The 16,293-nt window shown below is 39.5% G+C and overlaps 1 pseudogene; it reads right to left on the reverse strand.

Annotated features, from left to right (window-relative positions):
- Positions 1 to 14,437: 14,437 nt before the first annotated feature.
- On the reverse strand, positions 14,438 to 15,735 carry LOC100403518 (ubiquitin-like protein 7 pseudogene; annotated as a pseudogene).
- Between the last annotated feature and the right edge of the window lie 558 nt (positions 15,736 to 16,293).

Below are 16,293 nucleotides of genomic sequence, written 5' to 3' on the forward strand. Positions count from 1 at the left end.
CCTCTTAGAATGTAACATTATGATCTAGGAGAAAGATAGTTGCAAGCACTTCTTTAGTTATATATTTTGGAAGGAGATGCTATTCCCACTTACTATTGTACTATTATTTTTCCCTGGGAATACTTTATAGTAGAGGTCAGTGGGAGAAAATAGTATTTCCTTCATAGAAATTTATTTTATGATCAAAATCAATAGAGCCCATCTGTTCAATAAAAGCATTTGCCTACAAAAAGACAATAGAAAAATATCCATTACACAATTTTCATTCTTATTATTACATTTCTTTTAAACAAGGGATGGTTAAATAACACAGTTTAATTTAGTCCTAGTTTGCTTTTTTTCCCCAGCCTCTCTGAGTTTGAGATCATAAGTCTCATAGGAGTCTGAGCCAAGTTCCCAATTCATCAATGTCTCAGTATTTCCAGATTTCTCTTTATGTTCTTTAAATGTAATACAGGTCCATATATCAAACATTTTAGAAAGAAGAGATTTAAGACAGTTCAGATTTAGAATTTAGTAGATACAAAATAATATGCGGTGTAGAGTTTATTAAGGCTTTTTATGTGAACGTGATTAGCATTGTAACTAAGCGGATACTTGGCAAAGTTCTGCACAATAATCTCCAGGATTGATCTAGAGATTTCTTTCACTTGTCTACCTCTTATTTTCTTCTTTCACATTTCCTTCCTTCATGTTTAAATGAGAAGAGACAAATTAACCCCTAACTCAGTTTTTGACAAAGTTTTCATCACTTTTCCTGGTTTTCCTGAGATTGGGTGTAGTTTGAGTAATTAGGCAAGATAGGAAAGTTGGTAAGGAGGTAAGAGTAAGGTGTATGCCAGTCCTCAAAAGAATCATTGATAGCCTATGCCAGCCCTGGCATACTGTTTACTGTGGACTTAAATGGGCATTACAGTTTTGCGATTGCCATCTGGTTCTAACACTGGACTCTAAGGGCTTTGAGAAGATCACATTGCCAATCACCCTGTCTGCCTTCCTTTCTTCCCTGCAAGCATCACTGTGTGCCAGACACCTTTTTAGTGAACAAAATAGATGGGAAGATACTGACAGAGACAACATACACATTAGATAATTTATATGTTTAATATCTTAGAAAGTGATAGGTACTGTGAAGAAAAGTAAAGTTGAGAAGGGCATAGGGAATGCTGGGAACAGAGAGTGAGACCACAGGTTTATATAAACCTACTGAATTGGAACATCCAAGGATGTGAGGAGCAGGTATCTAAATTATAAATGATCTCCCCAGGGCATTATGATATCTTCTGAAGTTTGAGAATTACTGATGTAAATAAAATTCCTTGTGTTGCACTGCATCTCAGAAGTAGAAAAGAGTATTCTTCTTCAAAAGTTTCATAGTTTTTTGTTCATTGAGGCTGTTTTTCTCTATTTGAGTTTCCTTTGAATATATATTGAAGGCTTCTTAGAATCTACATGCTGATTTCCATGGCTCCAATGCTGATAGCTGAAGGGTGGCTTTCAGAGGAAATGGGGAAGTCAAGAATACCAGAAATCTCAGTCTGTAGGAAAGACACAGTGATTGGTTTCAGTAAAATTAATCAGAGAAGATACTTAAACAATGAGTTATCATAACAAAATAATTAACTGTAATATTACTTTATTGATTTACACAGGAGTGCTTTCGTTTGACATGAGGATGCCATTCAATTTCCTTTTGCTAAAAAGCATGCAGTGTTATAAATTTTTATTATCTTTATCTGTGGAAACAGACTACTCTGCATGACTCTAACATAATACAACCAGTTGACTAAACTTTTGGACACAGCAGTAAATCTCAATGAACTTTGTCCAGTGGTCTTACTAGTGAAAGATTAAAAACTAACATATAAAGCAAATGATTTAATAAGTAACCCCTGCTCTTCAGAGGCAGAATGACTGGGGCTTTAGGAAATAGCAATGGAAGCACCAATTTTTTCTTTTAACCTGTCTTAGCAACCTCAGTTTTCTGTCTTAGTGGATTCTGTAGTCCTCCCATGAGCTAGATGTTTGTGCAAGGACATAAGAAAATGGTTTTTCTGCTGACGTCTAGGTGAGCCATGGGAAACAGGATTGAAATGAAGGCAGGAAATGAATAAGACATTTCCCACTAAATTTACAGTAAGAGTAGGTTATTAATTTGCTCTTTTAAAATAATTGCTATAGGCCAACACTGTTTTTGTATTTTAAGCATGCAAGTTGAACACCCTCCAATTTAGCTTCGGCTCCAAGCAAAAGAACATACTGGGTTTTAAACTGATGAGGCAAATATATTCTCTTTTTGCTCTAGAGACCCTGGTCCTTTTTGAATGATCCCTAACTTTGAAATTGATGGTATTTTGTTACCAAAATGATGTTGTTATCAAAAAGATGTCGAGGAGCTAAATAAGCGAGAAACATCTTGAATGGTGAAAAAAGTTCTTAAGTTGGGTTCAGAAAACCTGAGTTTGAATTACCAATTACTTGTATTGTCTTTCTGAGCCTCCATTTTTCATTGGCAAAAACTAGAGTAATACATAAGTCCAAGGACTGTTGGAAGAATTAAATAAAACAACGTGCAAAATTTTCTGGCACAGTATCTAGCACATATAACATACTAAAGGAATGCTGGTTCATATAATATTGGTATGACATGGTGTAAAGCTTTATCCAAGGATCAGTGCACATTTCTCAGTTGGTGAAGATTTCTATGCCTAAAGTAGGAGTTTTATATGAGAGAATTTATTATCAATGATTTTGGTAGAAATTCTACACATACTGGGAACTTTGGATACTGTATTTGCTGCATTTAATTATACCAACAAACTCCCAAGACCCCTGGAGCAATATGCCTCAAGATAGTATCAACACATTTTAATAATTCTCTTTATAAAGTGAAGATATCCTTCAAAAAATAACCTCAAGACTATATTCTTGATTCTGTTAGTTCCTAAGATAAAATAAAATACTGGTTAGTGTGTATGGATAGGTAGCAGAAGAGGCTGATCATGTGTGGGAAGGGATGGAACATTTCTCAGGATTCTAGTTTTAAAGGTTTATTGACGATGTGAAGAACCAGAGGAAGATACAATGCTGACTGTGAGAATATAATTGTTCTATGTGAACTTACTTTTTTAAGCCTGAGAGGCTGTTAACAACTTGGGACTCTGTCTTGGACAGCAGCAGGTTTACTGTTAGGAGATCCTGCTAGTCTCTGGCTGCCAGAGTCTGTGTGACCACAGACTGAAATTGATCTCCATCTTTGTAGACAAGGACAAGCCTTATGGACTTGAGCCAGGACTTCTCAAGAACATGGGATGGACATACTCTCTTGCTCTTTCTTATAATTGAGGAAATATTATTGTCCCTGGGGCAAAACATTGGCTTAATTGTGGGACAAAAATATGAAACTCTTGCTTTCCAAACCAGCAGAACCTTCACGTCACTATGACTATCCAGCTACAACACTTGCCTTTCCATGCTATGAATCACTAAGCTTGGCACCCACATGTCAGACTATGAAGACAAAGAGTTTATAATGTGAGGACAATTTACAAATTGTTTCTTTGACAAAGAAGAGTCTCAGAGGGTATTTCATAAAATATTTTATTATTCGCTTTCCTTACATGCTCTTCTTATATAGAATCGAGTCAGCAAAGCTCTTTCAAAATTAGTCTTTATTTATGAAACATTTTATTAACCCTTTTTCGATGAGAGAGATACAAACACTAAATTATTAGAAGTAGGAAGTGATTTAGTACAACTCTAAAACAACACATTATTCCCAAATATGCTAACTTCACAAGAGTCACTACTATGCTTTCCACAGTCCATTGACAAGACAGTATTGTCCATTCAGATTTGGTTTTTAATCCATTTTTGGGAGAAATGTTTACTACAGTTGGGATCTTTTTTGAAAAAATTGCCTATAGGGGTAAAATATAAACTTATAAAGAGTCACAGAACCAATTTGTCTTAAAGTATATTTTCTTATAAAGGATGATGGTCCTATTCAGTAAAGCAATTTACTCAAAATGTACACAGGTTAAAGCACTGTGGGAGGGGTGAAAGGAAGGAGGGGAAAACCACCAACATAAGCTGAGGTCTGACTTCACACTTGACAGGCCCTCAGACTCCCTGAGGAGGTTCATGCATGAATAGGACACAATTACATGGTAAAGCAAGGCAATGTTGTAGGATTTCCTGTCAGAGAAATTGTGGAGGCAGAAAGAGTTATAGGAATAGTTGCCAGCCAGCCAAATCAGCCTCTTGGTAAAAGTGGAGTTAAAAATACCTCTTCCTGAGGCCTTTGGGATTGTCTGAAAACTAAAGGTGAATGGACTCAAACAAGTGGAAAGTGGTATGAGTTTTATGGACTTGAACTTGGCATAGCAACACCTCTAAGGACTTGCAGATCCTAAGCACCACGGTGGAGATTTCCCTCAAGCTGTGCTTAACACTTTTGTGTTTCTTAGGTGACTGACACAGTCCCTTCATATACCTAAGTGGGGATCTTCTTCTCTGTAACTAAAGCCAAGTTTGTATCAATGATGAACTGAATAGTATAGTGACTGTTTCTCTGCTGAATACTACTAATGGGGTGCAGTGAATAACTCTGAGTCTAACTCATGAAAGCAAGCATTGTGGGACATACCAGAGTGAGATAACAGGACTGATTCTCATTTTCTTTCATCCTGCACCTAATGCCAAATGTGCAAATCCCTGCATGGCAATAAAATGTGTGCTCTTTAAAAATAAATTAATCTGAATTACTCTGAAAGTCAAACTGAAACCTCACTGACTTGACCTCTTATTAAAAGAAATTGCCCTAAACCAAATCTGGAAGAAATGCTTCATTTTCCTTGAGTCTAGAGTCAGTAAAAGGTGACCTTTTCAGAGACTGTTAGAGGTTAAAAAAATCTATAGAGCACATTGTATCTCAACAAATTCAAGATTTGGTGGCTCTAACACTTGTGGTTCTTAAAATATTGCTACTGAGCATACCCTTTAACAAGGTAAGGCACAAAAATTTATTTTTTAAGTTGTGGGAAGTTCGTTCTTCTTGGCATGCCTATCTATATCTCAGGGCTCAGTGATAAAAAAAAAAAAACCAATAAATGAAAACATATATTGTCAGCTGGAGTCCTCCTTTATAGGGCTCCCTGAAACCACATGAAGCTATATGTCTATGTGTCCTTCCTGTGTGACTTAGTTATGTACTATAGAGGTTGATTTCATGTCAAGACACTATGGAGCCATGGCACACAGCCCAGCCTGAATGATGTAAAGAGGAACCATTAATGCCTTCTTGGCTTTTCCTTGTCACCAGCTCTCAGTGCAGAGCCTGGTTTTCTATTAGAGAGCTAGGCCATCTTGCCTGATATTTTTGATTCCAGAGTTTATTTATTATTTATATCCCATCTCTTAAAAAAATTGAGATGCTTTTGAGACTCTTTAGGTCCTTGTAAAGGTGTTTTTTGCTTAAAGGAGTAGGCAGTAACCCTTTTCCTTTCAGACTTTGACCTTGACTCAGAAAAAAGGCCAGAGATTTTTGTTAATATAAGGGAACACGTTGGCAGCATTATTCTGAAATAACAAAACAAGGTGATAGTTCTCATAGTCAACCACTAAAACTAATAGAGAGTCCTTTTCAATAAGCTACCCCTTACATTAACATGAAACTTTTAATAGAGAAGTTATTAATATATGCTTTGTTATTGTTTGGAATTTGGAAGTTTCTTTTAAACTTTTTTTTCTAGACATGATTTCTACTGTTAAGAGAGTAGCCCTCTCCAATTTGTATTCATGCAGTACTTACTACAGCAGATAGTTAAAAATGTAGAACTTTCCTGTATTCAAATAAAAATTTCTTCATTCCTCTAAAGGAAGAAAACTAAAGGGAATTCAGTTTTTTATTGAAATGAAAATGTATATTAAAGTTTAGAAAAAGTTTATCCTTAAGTAAATATCATTGCAAAGTTCTAGACATTTTATTTTGTTCACAAAATTTTGTGTCACCCTACAAGATTTAAAAGACATAAAAGCAAAGAAAAGAGGAGAGAGAGAAAATGTATGTCAGTAAATTGCTCAAAGAAAAATCCACATTTCACATCTGGTTATGTGAAGAAACACCTATTCTTCCCCGTGGACCATTGAAACAAATTGTTGAGAACAGACCCTTGTCTTGGTAGGAGGAAAATATATATTCCATACTTTAGGTATAAGTTGAAAATGATAAACAATGTATCTGGGGAAGAAGTGGGAGAAGTTTTGTTGCTTTCATATGAAGGGACTGCATGTACATGCCATACAGACTGGGGACCTTGGGGGAGGTACAGAAGGAAAGAATTTTATCTGGTATCAGGGGCATGACAGCACCCAGGGTCAGAGCCAAGGTCTTCTTCTAAAGACACTTGATGATGAATATGTTGACTTTATCAACTCTGCTTTTTTGGGAGCATGACAAATGCAGTATTTCTCTATGTATTCATCCCTCAGTTTCTGGAAATGTTATATTCAGAGATTAATAATCCATTACATAATTTATCACGCCAATGGATTTATTTCTTTAAAAGACTTTCTAGATGATCCTAATTTAAATCATCCACCTAAAAGTCCAATTCACAGCCTCAGTTTGATCATTAAGCTATAACCACTGCATCCCCAAATAGGTTTACCGGTCATTTCCATAGTGAAGGCTGGTAAGATTCTTTCTTTTTTATTGCTTTCATGTCTGGCAATATCTCTGACTGTTCTAACCAGGCCCATGAGAACCCTGCCTATGGAATTGATGCTCAGTCAACAAACTCAAAGGGATGTGTGTCTACCATGGAAACCCATGACACTTCAAATGCTTACCTGTCTATATTAGATTAGTGCTATATTAGAAGATTAGACTAACAAGTAATTATTAGTGTATTAGGATTTTGTTTTTGCCAGACACTCTTTTAGTCCTATGAACAACACCATTAACAAAAAAGACACAAATCTTTGTAAGTGTAGGTTATATTCTACTGGAGGAAAGCCAAATAAACCATAACCATAATAAATAAGAGAGTTCACTAGGTGCTAAGTGCTATGGGGAAAAAAAGTGGAACAGGACAAGTAAATCAGTAGTGCTGGAGGGGTTGGTTATAGGAGGGAGGTGACAGTTTAAAATAAGGTAATCATCATTGAGAAGTTGAGTTTTGAGCTAAGTCTTGAAGAAGATGAGGGAGTTACCTGGGAGACAAAAGATCCAAGTAGAGGGAACAGCCCATGCAAAGATCTTAAGGCAAAGAGCTATTTGGCATATTTAACAAACAGCTAGGATGCTCTGGAACTGGAACAGAGGGAGCTGGGGGAGACTGATGGAAGATGAAGTCAAGAACTAGCAGAGAGGAGGTGCAAGATGCGGGGAGGTGATCATGAGTGCCTGGTAGGGCAGAGTAAGGATAGAGGCTCTTACTGTAAGTGAAACTGGGGGCTATGGTTAGATTTTAATCAAGAGAATGGCATGATTTGTGTTGTCATCTGAATGTGTGCCTCCAAAATTCGTGTTGAAATTGAATCCCCATTTTGGTGGTATTAAGATGTGGGGTATTTTAAGGAGGGCTCCAGTCTCATGAGTACCCTTATAAAAGAAGTTGACGGGGTCTGCCTTCTCCTTCTGCCATGTGAAACACAGAGAAGGTGCCATTGGTGAGGAAAAGCAGACATCCAATCTGCTGGAGCCTTTATCTTAGACGTTCCAGCCTCCAGAACTGTGAGAAACAAATTTCTATTGTTTTGATTATTTATAAGTGTACCCAGTTTAAGATTTTTAAAATAGCAGCCTGAACAGATAAAGGCAATCTCACAATTTAAAAGAATCACTCTGCCCATGTAGGAATAGAGTGCAGAGGGTGGGGGAGAGGCTGGAAAATAGTCAAGAGATGACTTCAGTAACCCAGCTAGCAGATGATGTAATCTGGACCTGGCAATAACAGTGGTGGCAGCAAGACCTATTCTAAAGTCACCGTCCAGGGGATTTCCTAATGGATTTGGTTACATAGACCCTGCAGGGATTTACGTAATGAGTAGTGCTGGAAGAGGTAGTTATAGGAGGTAGGTGACAGTTTAAAATAAGGTAATCATCATTGAGAAGTTGAGTTTTGAGCAAAGGCTTGAAGAAGATGAGGGAGTTACCTGGGGGACAAAAGATCCAAGTGGCGGGAATAGCCGTTGCAAAGATCTGAAGGCAAAGAGTTATTTGGCTTTGGGCAGTAATCTTCTAATACTTTTTGCTTTTGGTTATGTCTGTTTGTAGTTCAGATTAGATAAACCTATAGTCCCATTCCTTCACTCTTTTTTGGTTCATTTATTGCTAATTACATATTTGTTGTATATGTTCTTTCTTGTTAATGATTCTCTTATTTTGACACTTAGAAAAAAAGAATGAAAAATAACATCTGTTACAATTATACAAACCAGTTCTTGTTCTGGGTATTAAATGCATATAATGGATTAACTAATATTTATTAAGAACTTACTACATGTCAGGCACTGTGTTAAATACTTATATACAAATCTTCTTTAATCCTCTCAACAATCATGAGAAGCTACTATTACCTCTTCTTACAAATGAAGATACTGAGGCTTAATGAAAGGTAAATCAGCTGTCTGAGGTTATCTCATAAGAAGAAATGCAGGGAATCAAACTCAAGTTTATCTGGAGCCTTTAAGTATTTTACTTTTCATTTAATCCTCATTCCTGATCACCCAAAATGCTATGAGGTTAAGAATTATTGTCTTCATGTAAGTTAAACAGCTTTCTAGTAAATTATTGTTATTTTCTATTGCAAATCATCTATTTGTATGTATGTGCAGACTCTCTCCAATTGGATTATTAGTTCCCTGAATCTAGAAAAATTGAATATGAACCATAGCACCAAGTATGATGCTTTGAGCATAAGTTAGGGTTGAGTAAATATGAGTTGATTGATTTTGTGCTGTGTTGTTTCATAAGATCACCTTACACCATATGTAGGATCAGATTTTACCTCTTTGAGTTCCCCAGAGTGCACATTGCATAGTTTGTGTTCCAGAAATATTATTCACAGCACATATTTGTTACTTAATCTATCTCTGTGATTCTACAATGACTCCTTCAGCTCTCACCCAGCTATTTTGTCTGCTATGTCTCTTATGAAAAGAAACAAACAAACACTATTTTTTTAACAGAACATTTTAATTGTACTCCCACTTGGGAATATAAAAATGAATCTGACATCAGACCTCAAACAACAGCAATGTTCATGTAGACCTACTTTTGCTATCTTTACCAATCTCATGAGATCTGTAAATTTATAGTATTTTTAGCCCCTTCAACAGGTCCTTCAGGGTAGTCGGTGAGAACTAGATAGTAATTCTATCCAGGTCAAGAAAATATGGACAGGTGTCATGGCTGATAGAAGAGGCATAAGCCTATCTGCTAATCGGGGAGTTGGAAGCTCAGGTTGGTTTCCTGAAAAGCACAGAAAGAGCTTGTGAAGAATTATATGTCATGTACATACTAGCTTTCTGCCCTTTCTTGAATGTTTTCTTTATTTCATGGACCATATTGGGAATCTCCACTTCTGCAAAACAAAGAAACAAGCAAATAATAACTGCAAGAAGACATTAAAAACCACATTCATCTTTTACTTAATGGATTATTCATCTTCTCTTTTCCTATCTTAATATTGATTTTCTTCTCCCATCGTAGCATTTGTATTAGTCCACATGGGCTGCCAAAACAAAATACCACAGGCTGTATACTTTAAAGAACAAAATGTATTTCTTACAGTTCTGGTGGCTGGATGTCCAAGATCAAGGGACCGGCCTATTCAGTTGCAGGTGAGGGCTCTCTTCCTGGCTTGCAGAGAGCTGTCTTCTTGCTGTGTTCTCACATGGTCCTTCCTTGGTCGTTGGAGTGAAGAGAAGAAGAAGAAAGCTCTGGTCTCACTTTCTCTTCTTATAAGGACACAAAGCCTGTCTGATCAGAGCTTCACCCTATCACCTCCATTATCTCTAATTACTTCAGTAACAGTCATAGCTCCAAATGAGTCAGGGCTTCAATCTATGAATTTTGTGGTGGTGAGGGGATGGGGAGAACAGGCAGAATTTAGTCTATGGCAGGTTCTGTTTTTGTGATTTATCTTAAAACTGGGATATGTCTATTTAGTGAATAATTGAGTATAACTTTTCTTTATCTGTAATATAATGCTCTTACTAGTACTTATTTAGGAATGATAGATCTATTTCTGGAATAGCTGAGTGCTGTATTATTCCCATTTCAAGAGGAAGTAAACAATAACTTTAATGATGAAAGCAGACATTTAAAATTAGCCTTGGCGGACTGACTGCTACAGTTCAGGGTGTTATTAGCAAATCTTATTAACAATTTAGAAGGTGCTTTAAAAAATAAGTTAAATCTATTCTACTATTAGCTCTAGAATAGAGATAGTTGTTTTCATGTATACCAATTTCCTTGATTGAACACACATTATACAATACTAATAGAGAAAACTGGCTTATAATAACAATTTCATCAAAACTAGCATATTCTTTGCTTTATAATGTAGTCAAAATTAAGTCACGTTACTAAGTCAGCAATGTTAGGAGGGAAAAAAGTACTGTTGATTCCTATTTAGACATTAACTTATTAGAATCATCTTCACCTCATCTAATCTATGTCTATATGACTTTTTAAACAACAGATTGGTTTTAGCTGATTTAAGGAAGTAGGTGGCTAGTACAATAAAAGGGAAAAATAAGGGTAAATAGTTTTTTGATTAAATACATGTGGTAATGACTGTACTCTTTATTATTCTAGTTGAGTCAGACACATAAATTGTAATTTTAAAGGCACATTTGGAATATGAACTGCCTAAATCAGATGCTTTGATATAATCCTGGAAAAGGAAGGAACTATAGAATCTTCAGGCTCAACCCTTTTTTTGGTGATTAAGCCCATTACTCCAGAGGGACAGTAGAAATGTAGGAGCTCACGCCTTGCAGAATCTTGACTAGAATCATAGTCTAAGTCTTTTCAAGTTATATCAAGCTTCTCACCTATATCACCCCATTGTAGATTTGGATTATATCCAAAATATACTGCAATGTTTTCTACCTAATGAAACATTGCCAAACAGGATAACCTGAAATATTTCTTGACTAAAAGGTCCTAAAATTCATGAAAATATTCTTCAAAGAATATGAGAAGTAACCTTCCTTTGTTGTCCTAAGAAGTGGTTAGGCACAATGCTAAAAATTGCTATATTAATTTTTTTAGGAACTTATAGTTACAAAAAGTTATAATTTTTAAGTTTAAAGAATTTTCTTTAAAGAGTATCCTATGTTTTATTTACTAGGTCCATTCTTTCATCTTAACTATTTTGCTTTACATTTCTTTCCTGAATTTGTGAAATTTCCCTTCCTTCTCTCACTAGCCATAAAAAGTTTACTCTTGGAGGGGTCCAAGATGGCACGGTAGGAACAACTCAGGATTGCAGCTCTCAGTGAATGCGCAGAGGGTGAGTCCGGGCTGCATTTCCAGACTGATCTTTGTTGCCCACAGAACGGGGAAATTCCCAGGTGTAGGAGAGACACGGGATGCCAGCTCAGCCCTTTTGGCTGGCGTGGCCGTATCGGCCAGCACCGCAGCACAGCAGCACCCCACACAAAACGCACTGGTCTGGGTGCCCTGTTAAACTGGCAATCTGAGATTTGGGAGGGCAGATTAACATATCCATCTGATTAAACAGGACTTGGACAGTGAGCCAGACCAGGAGATTCCCAGGAAGCGACATTTGAGCTGGTGCAGTGGGTCACTGCACAGGAAATCACACAGATCCCGGTGCCCTATCAGCAGGTGACTGAAACACCTGGGAGAGAGTCAACCGTTCAACTTAAAAAAAAAAGAAAGAGAAAAAGGGCTCTGAGGCAGGGAGCCAGGTGATCAGGCTCGGCGGGTCCCACCCCCACAGAGACAAACAAAATGGCAATTCAAAACACTCGGGGTGGGAGTTTCACTGTGGGCACAGCTGAATCCAGGGTGGTGCAGCTCGGTGAGGGAGGGGTGTCTGCCATTACCAAGGCATTCTGCCCCTGCTGAGATACACTCCCATTGCTGATGCAGCCTGCCATTGCCAAGGCAACCCACCATAACAGAGAGTCTCTGCCAACAGGGTGGAGCCCATGACAGCAGGGTAGAGACCATGGGCAACAGGGCGGAGCCCAGGGAAGCAGGGTGGAGCCCATGGCAACAGGGCGGACCCCGTGGTAGCAAGGCGGAGCCTCGGCAGGCAAAGAGTGACTAGACTGCCTCCTAGCTGGGCAGGACAGTGCAATGGATACTCATAAAGAAAGCTCTAACTCCCCAAGACAGAGCATCTGAGGAAAAAAAGGTGTTTTATAAGTTCTGCTGCAGCAGACTTAAACACACCTGCCTAACAGCTCTGAATGAACAATGGAGCTCACAGCTCAGCACTTGAGCTCCTATAAAGTACAGACCATCTCCTCAAGCAGCTCCCTGACCCCTGTATATCCAAAGAGTCACCTCAAAAAGGAATGATCAGACTGACATTTTGCGGGCATCATTCTGGGACAAAGATAGCAGAAGAAGAAACTGGTAGCATCCCTCACTGTTCTGCAGCTGCTACAGGTATACCCCAGACAAGCAGGGCCTGGAGTGGACCTCAGCAGTCGTACAGCAGAGGGGCTAGACTGTTAGAAGGAAAACAAAGTAATAGAAATACTTCATCATCAACAATCTGGGCGTCCACTCAGAGACCCAATCGAAAAGTCAGCAACTACTCAGACGACAGGTGGATAAATCCACAAAGATGGGAAGAAACCAGCACAAAAAGGAGGAAAACACCCGAAACCAAAACACCTCACCTCCTACAAAGGATCAAAACTCCTCACCAGCAAGGGAACAAAGCTGGACGGAGAATGAGTGTGACGAAATGACGGAATCATACTTCAGAAGGTGGGTAATGAGAAACTTCCGTGAGCTAAAAGAACATGTTCTAAATCAATGCAAAGAAACCAAGAACCTTGAAAAAAGATTTGAGGAAATGATAACAAGAATGGACAACTTAGAGAAGAATATGAATGAATTGAAGGAGCTGAAAAATACAACACGAGAGCTTCACGAAGCATGCACAAGTTTCAACAGCTGAATTGACCAAGCACAAGAAAGAATATCAGAAGTCGAAGATCAACTCAATGAAATAAAATGAGAAACCAAGGTTAGAGAAAAAAGCACAAAAAGGAATGAACAGTCTCCAAGAAATGTGGGACTATGTGAAGAGACTAACCTACGTTTGATAGGTGTACCAGAAGGAGACAAAGAGAATGAATCCAAGCTGGAAAATACTCTTCAGCATATTATCCAGGAAAATTTCCCCAACCTAGCAAGACAGGCCAATATCCAAGTCCAGGAAATACAGAGAACACCACAAAGATATTCCATAAGAAGAGCAACCCCAAGGCATATAATCATCAGATTCACCAGGGTTGAAATGAAGGAGAAAATACTAAGGACAGCCAGAGAGAAAGGTTGGGTCACCCACAAAGGGAAGCCCATCAGACTCACAGTAGATCTCTTGGCAGAAACTCTACAAGCAAGAAGAGAGTGGGGGGGGCAATATTCAACATCCTTAAAGAAAAAACTTTCAACCCAGAATTTTATATCTAGCCAAACTAAGCTTCATAAGTGAAGGAAAAATAAAATCCTTTGCAAACAATCAAGTACTCAGAGATTTTGTCACCACCAGGCCTGCTTTACAAGACCTCCTGAAAGAGGCACGGCACATAGAAAGGAACAACCAGTACCAGCCATTCCAAAACCATACCAAATGCTAAAGAGCATCAACAAAATGAAGAATCTGCATCAACTAACAGGCAAAACAGCCAGCTAGCATCAAAATGGCAGTATCAAATTCACACATAACAATATTAACCCTAAATGTAAATGGGCTAAATGCACAATCAAAAGACAGAGACTGGCAAATTGGATAAAAAGCCAAAACCTATCGGTGTGCTGTTTCCAGGAAACCCATCTCACATGCAAGGATACACAAAGGCTCAAAATAAAGGGATGGAGGAAGATTTACCAAGCAAATGGAGAGCAAAAAAAAAAAGCAGGAGTTGCAATTCTCATCTCTGATAAAATAGACTTTAAAACAACAAAGATCAAAAGAGACAAAGAAGGTCATTACATAATGGTAAAAGGATTGATACAACAAGAACTAATGATCCTAAATATATATGGACCCAATACAGGAGCACCCAGATATATAAGGCAAGTTCTTTTTTTTTTTTTTTTTAGTTGACCATCAGGTATATTGGGGAAGGGAGAGATGGAGGCACCTTAATGATTACCTCCCATGGGCAGCAGCCACTCCAACTTGCTGGGGGTTTGGGGGAAGCAGGGAGTTCATGGGGCTCCTCCAGCAAAGATGAGCTCCCGGGCCACTTGGATGTCCCCCCTGGTGGCCTGCAGGGCCTGCAGGCTCAGCTCATCATCCTGGTTGCCCATGTCACATAGCTGCTGCAGCTGGGGCTGCCACTGGTTCTGGAGGCTGGGCTGCATAGAGGCCTGAAGGGCATGCTGTAGTGCTTGGCTGAAGAGATCATTGGTGACGGGCGTCCCTGACTGGACACCAGAGGACATTGGAGAGGTCCCTGAGGAATGGCCCTGGGTGCTAGGAGTCGGTGTGTGAGAACTGCTCTCCAGAGTGCTGGCCAGGGCCAGGATGGTTGCCAGCTCACTCAGGGTGATGGGCCAGGGCCCAGCAGCTCTGCTGTACCCCAGGGAGGCTGGGTGGGAGCTGGGGGTGCTGCTGGAAGGTGTGGACCTGGTGCTTGGGTGAAAGTCATCCTTATCATCTGAGAGCCCTTCAAACACGAAGCCACCTGGCATATCCCTATATGGGCTGGAGGTCATGCTCTGGGATGAGGAGTCAGTTCCTGGCATTGGGGCACTGCCTGCTACCGAGTGCAGAACCAGGACAATGGCATTGATGAGGGCTGGGTGAGCAGGCACCAACGTGTCAAGCATATTGGGATCAGCGAAGACAGAAAAGGTCCTTGTCTTGGAGAACCCCAAGAGAAATGGGGTCACTGCTGAGGCCTGGGGTGGCCACAATGATCTGATCCAGAGATTCCTTATTGCTGAGCATCTTAAAGACTGCCTCCCTGTAAGAGGAGCTGCTGTGCAGGGCAGTGTGCAGTACCCGGAACTCTCTCATGGCAGCCACTTTGTCCACAGGTTCCGGTTTTTGATCAGGTTCGGGCCAGGACTTTCGCAGAATGTGTGGACAGTGGACCCAGGTTGAATGCCATAGAAGTCAAGTGTCTGGTCATCTTTTAGCTTCCAACCACAGTAGATCAGATCAATCAGTTCAGGGTCTGGAACAGACTCCTGCAGTTTGCCAGCAATAAGCTGCTTCAGAAATGAAATATTATAGCTCCCTATCAAGTATTCTCCCAGTTCTGTCTCTGGCAATCGAAGAATAGACTTTGGAGCAAGTGGCTGGTCAGCCAGCTTCACCACCAGGTGCCAGTCTGAGAGAGACATCCTCTCTTTCGTGCTCTCTCTTTCTCCCTTCCACCTCAGGTTTATGCCAGAAGAAGTTTGTTTTATATACCATGTCTCACTTAATCCTCATGATGGTTCCCTGTGGCAGGCATTATCATCCACATTTTACAGATAAGGGAACCAAGACTGTCACTAGACCAAGGTCAGAGATAGCTAGTAATAGGGCAGAGACACTATCCGGTGGCGACCTCACCACTCAAGTGGGGCCAGCTAATTAGCTGACATACATCGAGCCCATGCAGCCCAGGTGCCCAGCACCCTCACCTGTCCCACGGAAGGCATAAGGCAAGTTCTTAACGACTTACAAAGAGACTTAGACTCCCACATAATAATAGTGGGAGACTTTAACACTCCACTGTCAATATTAGACAAATCAACCAGACAGAAAATTAACAAGGATATCCAGGACTTGAACTCAGACCTGGAACAAGCAAACCTGATAGACATTTACAGAACTCTCCACCCCAAATGCACAGAATGTACACTCTTCTCAGCATCACATCACACCTACCCTAAAATTGACCACATAATTGGAAGTAAATCACTCTTCAGCAAATGCAAAAGAATGGAAATTATAACAAACAGTCTCTCAGACCACAGTGTAATCAAGTTAGAACTCAGAATTCAGAAACGAACTCAGAACCACACAGCTTCATGGAAACTGAACAACTGGCTCTTGAATGTTGACTGGA

Source organism: Callithrix jacchus, chromosome 3, assembly GCF_049354715.1.
Source record: "Callithrix jacchus isolate 240 chromosome 3, calJac240_pri, whole genome shotgun sequence".
Taxonomy (NCBI): Eukaryota; Metazoa; Chordata; class Mammalia; order Primates; family Cebidae; genus Callithrix; species Callithrix jacchus.